Raw genomic sequence first — 13,196 nt, 5'->3', positions numbered from 1 at the left:
CTGTGTAACATGTGGGCTAGATTGTAGTGTAAGAATAATGCTGTGTAACATGTGGGCTAGAGTGTAGTGTAAGAATAAAGCTGTGTAACATGTGGACTAGAGTGTAGTGTAAGAATAAAGCTGTGTAACATGTGGGCTAGAGTGTAGTGTAAGAATAAAGCTGTGTAACATGTGGGCTAGAGTGTAGTGTAAGAATAATGCTGTGTAACATGTGGGCTAGATTGTAGTGTAAGAATAATGCTGTGTAACATGTGGACTAGATTGTAGTGTAAGAATAATGCTGTGTAACATGTCGGCTAGAGTGTAGTGTAAGAATAAAGCTGTGTAACATGTGTGGACTAGATTGTAGTGTAAGAATAATGCTGTGTAACATGTGGACTAGATTGTAGTGTAAGAATAAAGCTGTGTAACATGTGGGCTAGATTGTAGTGTAAGAATAATGCTGTGTAACATGTGTGGGCTAGATTGTAGTGTAAGAATAAAGCTGTGTAACATGTGGGCTAGATTGTAGTGTAAGAATAATGCTGTGTAACATGTGGGCTAGAGTGTAGTGTAAGAATAAAGCTGTGTAACATGTAGGCTAGATTGTAGTGTAAGAATAATGCTGTGTAACATGTGGACTAGATTGTAGTGTAAGAATAATGCTGTGTAACATGTGGGCTAGATTGTAGTGTAAGAATAATGCTGTGTAACATGTGGACTAGATTGTAGTGTAAGAATAAAGCTGTGTAACATGTGGGCTAGAGTGTAGTGTAAGAATAATGCTGTGTAACATGTGGACTAGATTGTAGTGTAAGAATAATGCTGTGTAACATGTGGGCTAGATTGTAGTGTAAGAATAAAGCTGTGTAACATGTGGGCTAGAGTGTAGTGTAAGAATAAAGCTGTGTAACATGTGGGCTAGATTGTAGTGTAAGAATAATGCTGTGTAACATGTGGACTAGAGTGTAGTGTAAGAATAAAGCTGTGTAACATGTGGACTAGATTGTAGTGTAAGAATAATGCTGTGTAACATGTGGGCTAGATTGTAGTGTAAGAATAAAGCTGTGTAACATGTGGGCTAGAGTGTAGTGTAAGAATAAAGCTGTGTAACATGTGTGGACTAGATTGTAGTGTAAGAATAATGCTGTGTAACATGTGGACTAGATTGTAGTGTAAGAATAAAGCTGTGTAACATGTGGGCTAGAGTGTAGTGTAAGAATAAAGCTGTGTAACATGTGGGCTAGAGTGTAGTGTAAGAATAAAGCTGTGTAACATGTGTGGACTAGATTGTAGTGTAAGAATAATGCTGTGTAACATGTGGACTAGATTGTAGTGTAAGAATAAAGCTGTGTAACATGTGGGCTAGAGTGTAGTGTAAGAATAAAGCTGTGTAACATGTGGGCTAGATTGTAGTGTAAGAATAATGCTGTGTAACATGTGGGCTAGATTGTAGTGTAAGAATAAAGCTGTGTAACATGTGGGCTAGAGTGTAGTGTAAGAATAAAGCTGTGTAACATGTGGGCTAGATTGTAGTGTAAGAATAATGCTGTGTAACATGTGGACTAGATTGTAGTGTAAGAATAATGCTGTGTAACATGTGGGCTAGATTGTAGTGTAAGAATAATGCTGTGTAACATGTGGACTAGATTGTAGTGTAAGAATAAAGCTGTGTAACATGTGGGCTAGAGTGTAGTGTAAGAATAATGCTGTGTAACATGTGGACTAGATTGTAGTGTAAGAATAATGCTGTGTAACATGTGGGCTAGATTGTAGTGTAAGAATAAAGCTGTGTAACATGTGGGCTAGAGTGTAGTGTAAGAATAAAGCTGTGTAACATGTGGGCTAGATTGTAGTGTAAGAATAATGCTGTGTAACATGTGGACTAGAGTGTAGTGTAAGAATAAAGCTGTGTAACATGTGGACTAGATTGTAGTGTAAGAATAATGCTGTGTAACATGTGGGCTAGATTGTAGTGTAAGAATAAAGCTGTGTAACATGTGGGCTAGAGTGTAGTGTAAGAATAAAGCTGTGTAACATGTGGGCTAGATTGTAGTGTAAGAATAATGCTGTGTAACATGTGGACTAGAGTGTAGTGTTAGAATAAAGCTGTGTAACATGTGGGCTAGAGTGTAGTGTAAGAATAAAGCTGTGTAACATGTGGGCTAGAGTGTAGTGTAAGAATAATGCTGTGTAACATGTGGGCTAGATTGTAGTGTAAGAATAATGCTGTGTAACATGTGGGCTAGAGTGTAGTGTAAGAATAAAGCTGTGTAACATGTGTGGACTAGATTGTAGTGTAAGAATAATGCTGTGTAACATGTGGACTAGATTGTAGTGTAAGAATAAAGCTGTGTAACATGTGGGCTAGAGTGTAGTGTAAGAATAAAGCTGTGTAACATGTGGGCTAGAGTGTAGTGTAAGAATAAAGCTGTGTAACATGTGTGGACTAGATTGTAGTGTAAGAATAATGCTGTGTAACATGTGGACTAGATTGTAGTGTAAGAATAAAGCTGTGTAACATGTGGGCTAGAGTGTAGTGTAAGAATAAAGCTGTGTAACATGTGGGCTAGAGTGTAGTGTAAGAATAAAGCTGTGTAACATGTGTGGACTAGATTGTAGTGTAAGAATAATGCTGTGTAACATGTGGACTAGATTGTAGTGTAAGAATAAAGCTGTGTAACATGTGGGCTAGATTGTAGTGTAAGAATAATGCTGTGTAACATGTGGGCTAGATTGTAGTGTAAGAATAAAGCTGTGTAACATGTGGGCTAGATTGTAGTGTAAGAATAATGCTGTGTAACATGTGGGCTAGATTGTAGTGTAAGAATAAAGCTGTGTAACATGTGTGGACTAGATTGTAGTGTAAGAATAATGCTGTGTAACATGTGGACTAGATTGTAGTGTAAGAATAAAGCTGTGTAACATGTGGGCTAGATTGTAGTGTAAGAATAATGCTGTGTAACATGTGGGCTAGATTGTAGTGTAAGAATAATGCTGTGTAACATGTGGGCTAGAGTGTAGTGTAAGAATAAAGCTGTGTAACATGTGGGCTAGATTGTAGTGTAAGAATAATGCTGTGTAACATGTGGACTAGATTGTAGTGTAAGAATAATGCTGTGTAACATGTGGGCTAGATTGTAGTGTAAGAATAATGCTGTGTAACATGTGGACTAGATTGTAGTGTAAGAATAAAGCTGTGTAACATGTGGGCTAGAGTGTAGTGTAAGAATAATGCTGTGTAACATGTGGACTAGATTGTAGTGTAAGAATAATGCTGTGTAACATGTGGGCTAGATTGTAGTGTAAGAATAAAGCTGTGTAACATGTGGGCTAGAGTGTAGTGTAAGAATAAAGCTGTGTAACATGTGGGCTAGATTGTAGTGTAAGAATAATGCTGTGTAACATGTGGACTAGAGTGTAGTGTAAGAATAAAGCTGTGTAACATGTGGACTAGATTGTAGTGTAAGAATAATGCTGTGTAACATGTGGGCTAGATTGTAGTGTAAGAATAAAGCTGTGTAACATGTGGGCTAGAGTGTAGTGTAAGAATAAAGCTGTGTAACATGTGGGCTAGATTGTAGTGTAAGAATAATGCTGTGTAACATGTGGACTAGAGTGTAGTGTAAGAATAAAGCTGTGTAACATGTGGGCTAGATTGTAGTGTAAGAATAAAGCTGTGTAACATGTGGACTAGAGTGTAGTGTAAGAAGAAAGCTGTGTAACATGTGGGCTAGAGTGTAGTGTAAGAATAAAGCTGTGTAACATGTGGACTAGAGTGTAGTGTAAGAATAAAGCTGTGTAACATGTGGACTAGATTGTAGTGTAAGAATAATGCTGTGTAACATGTGGGCTAGAGTGTAGTGTAAGAATAAAGCTGTGTAACATGTGTGGACTAGATTGTAGTGTAAGAATAATGCTGTGTAACATGTGGACTAGATTGTAGTGTAAGAATAAAGCTGTGTAACATGTGGACTAGATTGTAGTGTAAGAATAATGCTGTGTAACATGTGGACTAGATTGTAGTGTAAGAATAATGCTGTGTAACATGTGGGCTAGATTGTAGTGTAAGAATAATGCTGTGTAACATGTGGACTAGATTGTAGTGTAAGAATAATGCTGTGTAACATGTGGGCTAGAGTGTAGTGTAAGAATAAAGCTGTGTAACATGTGTGGACTAGATTGTAGTGTAAGAATAATGCTGTGTAACATGTGGACTAGATTGTAGTGTAAGAATAAAGCTGTGTAACATGTGTGGACTAGATTGTAGTGTAAGAATAAAGCTGTGTAACATGTGGGCTAGAGTGTAGTGTAAGAATAAAGCTGTGTAACATGTGGGCTAGATTGTAGTGTAAGAATAATGCTGTGTAACATGTGGACTAGAGTGTAGTGTAAGAATAATGCTGTGTAACATATGGGCTAGATTGTAGTGTAAGAATAATGCTGTGTAACATGTGGGCTAGATTGTAGTGTAAGAATAATGCTGTGTAACATGTGGACTAGATTGTAGTGTAAGAATAAAGCTGTGTAACATGTGGGCTAGAGTGTAGTGTAAGAATAATGCTGTGTAACATGTGGACTAGATTGTAGTGTAAGAATAATGCTGTGTAACATGTGGGCTAGATTGTAGTGTAAGAATAAAGCTGTGTAACATGTGGGCTAGAGTGTAGTGTAAGAATAAAGCTGTGTAACATGTGGGCTAGATTGTAGTGTAAGAATAATGCTGTGTAACATGTGGGCTAGAGTGTAGTGTAAGAATAAAGCTGTGTAACATGTGGACTAGATTGTAGTGTAAGAATAATGCTGTGTAACATGTGGGCTAGATTGCAGTGTAAGAATAATGCTGTGTAACATGTGGGCTAGATTGTAGTGTAAGAATAATGCTGTGTAACATGTGGACTAGATTGTAGTGTAAGAATAAAGCTGTGTAACATGTGGGCTAGAGTGTAGTGTAAGAATAATGCTGTGTAACATGTGGACTAGATTGTAGTGTAAGAATAATGCTGTGTAACATGTGGGCTAGATTGTAGTGTAAGAATAAAGCTGTGTAACATGTGGGCTAGAGTGTAGTGTAAGAATAAAGCTGTGTAACATGTGGGCTAGATTGTAGTGTAAGAATAATGCTGTGTAACATGTGGACTAGAGTGTAGTGTAAGAATAAAGCTGTGTAACATGTGGACTAGATTGTAGTGTAAGAATAATGCTGTGTAACATGTGGGCTAGATTGTAGTGTAAGAATAAAGCTGTGTAACATGTGGACTAGAGTGTAGTGTAAGAATAAAGCTGTGTAACATGTGGGCTAGAGTGTAGTGTAAGAATAAAGCTGTGTAACATGTGGACTAGAGTGTAGTGTAAGAATAATGCTGTGTAACATGTGGGCTAGATTGTAGTGTAAGAATAATGCTGTGTAACATGTGGACTAGATTGTAGTGTAAGAATAATGCTGTGTAACATGTGGGCTAGAGTGTAGTGTAAGAATAAAGCTGTGTAACATGTGTGGACTAGATTGTAGTGTAAGAATAATGCTGTGTAACATGTGGACTAGATTGTAGTGTAAGAATAAAGCTGTGTAACATGTGTGGACTAAATTGTAGTGTAAGAATAAAGCTGTGTAACATGTGGGCTAGAGTGTAGTGTAAGAATAAAGCTGTGTAACATGTGGGCTAGATTGTAGTGTAAGAATAATGCTGTGTAACATGTGGACTAGATTGTAGTGTAAGAATAATGCTGTGTAACATGTGGGCTAGATTGTAGTGTAAGAATAATGCTGTGTAACATGTGGACTAGATTGTAGTGTAAGAATAAAGCTGTGTAACATGTGGGCTAGAGTGTAGTGTAAGAATAATGCTGTGTAACATGTGGACTAGATTGTAGTGTAAGAATAAAGCTGTGTAACATGTGTGGACTAGAGTGTAGTTTAAGAATAATGCTGTGTAACATGTGGGCTAGATTGTAGTGTAAGAATAAAGCTGTGTAACATGTGGGCTAGAGTGTAGTGTAAGAATAAAGCTGTGTAACATGTGGGCTAGATTGTAGTGTAAGAATAATGCTGTGTAACATGTGGACTAGAGTGTAGTGTAAAAATAAAGCTGTGTAACATGTGGACTAGATTGTAGTGTAAGAATAATGCTGTGTAACATGTGGGCTAGATTGTAGTGTAAGAATAAAGCTGTGTAACATGTGGGCTAGAGTGTAGTGTAAGAATAAAGCTGTGTAACATGTGTGGACTAGAGTGTAGTGTAAGAATAAAGCTGTGTAACGTGTGTGGGCTAGATTGTAGTGTAAGAATAAAGCTGTGTAACATGTGTGGACTAGAGTGTAGTGTAAGAATAAAGCTGTGTAACATGTGGGCTAGATTGTAGTGTAAGAATAATGCTGTGTAACATGTGGACTAGATTGTAGTGTAAAAATAAAGCTGTGTAACATGTGGGCTAGAGTGTAGTGTAAGAATAAAGCTGTGTAACATGTGGGCTAGAGTGTAGTGTAAGAATAAAGCTGTGTAACATGTGTGGACTAGATTGTAGTGTACGAATAATGCTGTGTAACATGTGGACTAGATTGTAGTGTAAGAATAAAGCTGTGTAACATGTGGGCTAGATTGTAGTGTAAGAATAATGCTGTAACATGTGGGCTAGATTGTAGTGTAAGAATAAAGCTGTGTAACATGTGGGCTAGAGTGTAGTGTAAGAATAATGCTGTGTAACATGTGGACTAGATTGTAGTGTAAGAATAATGCTGTGTAACATGTGGGCTAGATTGTAGTGTAAGAATAAAGCTGTGTAACATGTGGGCTAGAGTGTAGTGTAAGAATAAAGCTGTGTAACATGTGGGCTAGATTGTAGTGTAAGAATAATGCTGTGTAACATGTGGACTAGAGTGTAGTGTAAGAATAATGCTGTGTAACATGTGGACTAGATTGTAGTGTAAGAATAATGCTGTGTAACATGTGGGCTAGATTGTAGTGTAAGAATAAAGCTGTGTAACATGTGGGCTAGAGTGTAGTGTAAGAATAAAGCTGTGTAACATGTGGGCTAGATTGTAGTGTAAGAATAATGCTGTGTAACATGTGGACTAGAGTGTAGTGTAAGAATAAAGCTGTGTAACATGTGGACTAGATTGTAGTGTAAGAATAATGCTGTGTAACATGTGGGCTAGATTGTAGTGTAAGAATAATGCTGTGTAACATGTGGGCTAGATTGTAGTGTAAGAATAAAGCTGTGTAACATGTGGGCTAGAGTGTAGTGTAAGAATAATGCTGTGTAACATGTGGACTAGATTGTAGTGTAAGAATAATGCTGTGTAACATGTGGGCTAGATTGTAGTGTAAGAATAAAGCTGTGTAACATGTGGGCTAGAGTGTAGTGTAAGAATAAAGCAGTGTAACATGTGGGCTAGATTGTAGTGTAAGAATAATGCTGTGTAACATGTGGACTAGAGTGTAGTGTAAGAATAAAGCTGTGTAACATGTGGACTAGATTGTAGTGTAAGAATAATGCTGTGTAACATGTGGGCTAGATTGTAGTGTAAGAATAAAGCTGTGTAACATGTGGGCTAGAGTGTAGTGTAAGAATAAAGCTGTGTAACATGTGGGCTAGATTGTAGTGTAAGAATAATGCTGTGTAACATGGGGACTAGAGTGTAGTGTAAGAATAAAGCTGTGTAACATGTGGGCTAGAGTGTAGTGTAAGAATAAAGCTGTGTAACATGTGGGCTAGAGTGTAGTGTAAGAATAAAGCTGTGTAACATGTGGACTAGAGTGTAGTGTAAGAATAATGCTGTGTAACATGTGGGCTAGATTGTAGTGTAAGAATAATGCTGTGTAACATGTGGACTAGATTGTAGTGTAAGAATAATGCTGTGTAACATGTGGGCTAGAGTGTAGTGTAAGAATAAAGCTGTGTAACATGTGTGGACTAGATTGTAGTGTAAGAATAATGCTGTGTAACATGTGGACTAGATTGTAGTGTAAGAATAAAGCTGTGTAACATGTGTGGACTAGATTGTAGTGTAAGAATAAAGCTGTGTAACATGTGGGCTAGAGTGTAGTGTAAGAATAAAGCTGTGTAACATGTGGGCTAGATTGTAGTGTAAGAATAATGCTGTGTAACATGTGGACTAGATTGTAGTGTAAGAATAATGCTGTGTAACATGTGGGCTAGATTGTAGTGTAAGAATAATGCTGTGTAACATGTGGACTAGATTGTAGTGTAAGAATAAAGCTGTGTAACATGTGGGCTAGATTGTAGTGTAAGAATAAAGCTGTGTAACATGTGGGCTAGAGTGTAGTGTAAGAATAAAGCTGTGTAACATGTGGGCTAGAGTGTAGTGTAAGAATAAAGCTGTGTAACATGTGGGCTAGAGTGTAGTGTAAGAATAAAGCTGTGTAACATGTGTGGACTAGATTGTAGTGTAAGAATAAAGCTGTGTAACATGTGAGCTAGAGTGTAGTGTAAGAATAAAGCTGTGTAACATGTGGGCTAGATTGTAGTGTAAGAATAATGCTGTGTAACATGTGGACTAGATTGTAGTGTAAGAATAATGCTGTGTAACATGTGGGCTAGATTGTAGTGTAAGAATAATGCTGTGTAACATGTGGACTAGATTGTAGTGTAAGAATAAAGCTGTGTAACATGTGGGCTAGAGTGTAGTGTAAGAATAATGCTGTGTAACATGTGGACTAGATTGTAGTGTAAGAATAATGCTGTGTAACATGAGGGCTAGATTGTAGTGTAAGAATAAAGCTGTGTAACATGTGGGCTAGAGTGTAGTGTAAGAATAAAGCTGTGTAACATGTGGGCTAGATTGTAGTGTAAGAATAATGCTGTGTAACATGTGGACTAGAGTGTAGTGTAAGAATAAAGCTGTGTAACATGTGGACTAGATTGTAGTGTAAGAATAATGCTGTGTAACATGTGGGCTAGATTGTAGTGTAAGAATAAAGCTGTGTAACATGTGGGCTAGAGTGTAGTGTAAGAATAAAGCTGTGTAACATGTGGGCTAGAGTGTAGTGTAAGAATAAAGCTGTGTAACATGTGGACTAGATTGTAGTGTAAGAATAATGCTGTGTAACATGTGGACTAGATTGTAGTGGAAGAATAATGCTGTGTAACATGTGGGCTAGATTGTAGTGTAAGAATAATGCTGTGTAACATGTGGACTAGATTGTAGTGTAAGAATAAAGCTGTGTAACATGTGGGCTAGAGTGTAGTGTAAGAATAATGCTGTGTAACATGTGGACTAGATTGTAGTGTAAGAATAATGCTGTGTAACATGTGGGCTAGATTGTAGTGTAAGAATAAAGCTGTGTAACATGTGGGCTAGAGTGTAGTGTAAGAATAAAGCTGTGTAACATGTGGGCTAGATTGTAGTGTAAGAATAATGCTGTGTAACATGTGGACTAGAGTGTAGTGTAAGAATAAAGCTGTGTAACATGTGGGCTAGAGTGTAGTGTAAGAATAAAGCTGTGTAACATGTGGGCTAGAGTGTAGTGTAAGAATAAAGCTGTGTAACATGTGGACTAGAGTGTAGTGTAAGAATAATGCTGTGTAACATGTGGGCTAGATTGTAGTGTAAGAATAATGCTGTGTAACATGTGGACTAGATTGTAGTGTAAGAATAATGCTGTGTAACATGTGGGCTAGAGTGTAGTGTAAGAATAATGCTGTGTAACATGTGGACTAGATTGTAGTGTAAGAATAAAGCTGTGTAACATGTGGGCTAGAGTGTAGTGTAAGAATAAAGCTGTGTAACATGTGGGCTAGAGTGTAGTGTAAGAATAAAGCTGTGTAACATGTGGACTAGATTGTAGTGTAAGAATAATGCTGTGTAACATGTGGGCTAGATTGTAGTGTAAGAACAATGCTGTGTAACATGTGGACTAGATTGTAGTGTAAGAATAAAGCTGTGTAACATGTGGGCTAGAGTGTAGTGTAAGAATAATGCTGTGTAACATGTGGACTAGATTGTAGTGTAAGAATAATGCTGTGTAACATGTGGGCTAGATTGTAGTGTAAGAATAAAGCTGTGTAACATGTGGGCTAGAGTGTAGTGTAAGAATAAAGCTGTGTAACATGTGGGCTAGATTGTAGTGTAAGAATAATGCTGTGTAACATGTGGACTAGAGTGTAGTGTAAGAATAAAGCTGTGTAACATGTGGGCTAGAGTGTAGTGTAAGAATAAAGCTGTGTAACATGTGGGCTAGAGTGTAGTGTAAGAATAAAGCTGTGTAACATGTGGACTAGAGTGTAGTGTAAGAATAAAGCTGTGTAACATGTGGACTAGAGTGTAGTGTAAGAATAAAGCTGTGTAACATGTGTGGGCTAGATTGTAGTGTAAGAATAAAGCTGTGTAACATGTGGACTAGAGTGTAGTGTAAGAATAAAGCTGTGTAACATGTGGACTAGATTGTAGTGTAAGAATAAAGCTGTGTAACATGTGGACTAGAGTGTAGTGTAAGAAAAAAGCTGTGTAACATGTGTGGGCTAGAGTGTAGTGTAAGAATAATGCTGTGTAACATGTGTGGACTAGATTGTAGTGTAAGAATAAAGCTGTGTAACATGTGTACTAGATTGTAGTGTAAGAATAAAGCTGTGTAACATGTGTGGACTAGAGTGTAGTGTAAGAATAAAGCTGTGTAACATGTGGGCTAGATTGTAGTGTAAGAATAAAGCTGTGTAACATGTGTGGACTAGAGTGTAGTGTAAGAATAATGCTGTGTAACATGTGTGGACTAGATTGTAGTGTAAGAATAATGCTGTGTAACATGTGGGCTAGAGTGTAGTGTAAGAATAAAGCTGTGTAACATGTGTGGGCTAGAGTGTAGTGTAAGAATAAAGCTGTGTAACATGTGTGGACTAGAGTGTAGTGTAAGAATAAAGCTGTGTAACATGTGTGGACTAGAGTGTAGTGTAAGAATAAAGCTGTGTAACATGTGTGGACTAGAGTGTAGTGTAAGAATAATGCTGTGTAACATGTGTGGACTAGAGTGTAGTGTAAGAATAAAGCTGTGTAACACGTGTGGACTAGATTGTAGTGTAAGAATAAAGCTGTGTAACATGTGGGCTAGAGTGTAGTGTAAGAATAAAGCTGTGTAACATGTGTGGACTAGATTGTAGTGTAAGAATAATGCTGTGTAACATGTGGACTAGATTGTAGTGTAAGAATAAAGATGTGTAACATGTGGGCTAGAGTGTAGTGTAAGAATAATGCTGTGTAACATGTGGACTAGATTGTAGTGTAAGAATAAAGCTGTGTAACATGTGGACTAGATTGTAGTGTAAGAATAAAGCTGTGTAACATGTGTGGACTAGAGTGTAGTGTAAGAATAAAGCTGTGTAACATGTGGGCTAGATTGTAGTGTAAGAATAAAGCTGTGTAACATGTGTGGACTAGAGTGTAGTGTAAGAATAATGCTGTGTAACATGTGTGGACTAGATTGTAGTGTAAGAATAATGCTGTGTAACATGTGGGCTAGAGTGTAGTGTAAGAATAAAGCTGTGTAACATGTGTGGGCTAGAGTGTAGTGTAAGAATAAAGCTGTGTAACATGTGTGGACTAGAGTGTAGTGTAAGAATAAAGCTGTGTAACATGTGTGGACTAGAGTGTAGTGTAAGAATAAAGCTGTGTAACATGTGTGGACTAGAGTGTAGTGTAAGAATAATGCTGTGTAACATGTGTGGACTAGATTGTAGTGTAAGAATAATGCTGTGTAACATGTGGGCTAGAGTGTAGTGTAAGAATAAAGCTGTGTAACATGTGTGGGCTAGAGTGTAGTGTAAGAATAAAGCTGTGTAACATGTGGGCTAGATTGTAGTGTAAGAATAAAGCTGTGTAACATGTGTGGACTAGATTGTAGTGTAAGAATAAAGCTGTGTAACATGTGTGGACTAGATTGTAGTGTAAGAAAAAAGCTGTGTAACATGTGTGGACTAGATTCTAGTGTAAGAATAAAGCTGTGTAACATGTGTGGACTAGATTGTAGTGTAAGAAAAAAGCTGTGTAACATGTGTGGACTAGATTCTAGTGTAAGAATAAAGCTGTGTAACATGTGGGCTAGAGTGTAGTGTAAGAATAAAGCTGTGTAACATGTGTGGACTAGATTGTAGTGTAAGAATAAAGCTGTGTAACATGTGGGCTAGAGTGTAGTGTAAGAATAAAGCTGTGTAACATGTGTGGACTAGATTGTAGTGTAAGAATAAAGCTGTGTAACATGTGTGGGCTAGAGTGTAGTGTAAGAATAAAGCTGTGTAACATGTGTGGACTAGATTGTAGTGTAAGAATAAAGCTGTGTAACATGTGGGCTAGAGTGTAGTGTAAGAATAAAGCTGTGTAACATGTGTGGGCTAGAGTGTAGTGTAAGAATAAAGCTGTGTAACATGTGTGGACTAGATTGTAGTGTAAGAATAAAGCTGTGTAACATGTGTGGGCTAGAGTGTAGTGTAAGAATAAAGCTGTGTAACATGTGTGGACTAGATTGTAGTGTAAGAAAAAAGCTGTGTAACATGTGGGCTAGAGTGTAGTGTAAGAATAAAGCTGTGTAACATGTGGGCTAGAGTGTAGTGTAAGAATAAAGCTGTGTAACATGTGGGCTAGAGTGTAGTGTAAGAAAAAAGCTGTGTAACGTGTGTGGACTAGATTGTAGTGTAAGAATAAAGCTGTGTAACGTGTGTGGACTAGATTGTAGTGTAACAAAAAAGCTGTGTAACATGTGTGGGCTAGAGATGAGCGCCTGAAATTTTTCGGGTTTTGTGTTTTGGTTTTGGGTTCGGTTCCGCGGCCGTGTTTTGGGTTCGACCGCGTTTTGGCAAAACCTCACCGAATTTTTTTTGTCGGATTCGGGTGTGTTTTGGATTTGGGTGTTTTTTTCAAAAAACCCTAAAAAACAGCTTAAATCATAGAATTTGGGGGTCATTTTGATCCCATATTATTATTAACCTCAAAAACCATAATTTCCACTCATTTTCAGTCTATTCTGAATACCTCACACCTCACAATATTATTTTTAGTCCTAAAATTTGCACCGAGGTCGCTGGATGACTAAGCTAAGCGACCCTAGTGGCCGACACAAACACCTGGCCCATCTAGGAGTGGCACTGCAGTGTCACGCAGGATGGCCCTTCCAAAAAACACTCCCCAAACAGCACATGACGCAAAGAAAAAAAGAGGTGCAATGAGGTAGCTGTGTGACTAAGCTCAGCGACCCAAGTGCCCGACACAAA

The sequence above is a fragment of the Pseudophryne corroboree genome, chromosome 1, assembly GCF_028390025.1.
Source record: "Pseudophryne corroboree isolate aPseCor3 chromosome 1, aPseCor3.hap2, whole genome shotgun sequence".
In the NCBI taxonomy this organism is placed as follows: Eukaryota; Metazoa; Chordata; class Amphibia; order Anura; family Myobatrachidae; genus Pseudophryne; species Pseudophryne corroboree.
The sequence above is the reverse complement of the archived record's forward strand: the minus strand, read 5'-3'. Positions refer to the sequence as shown.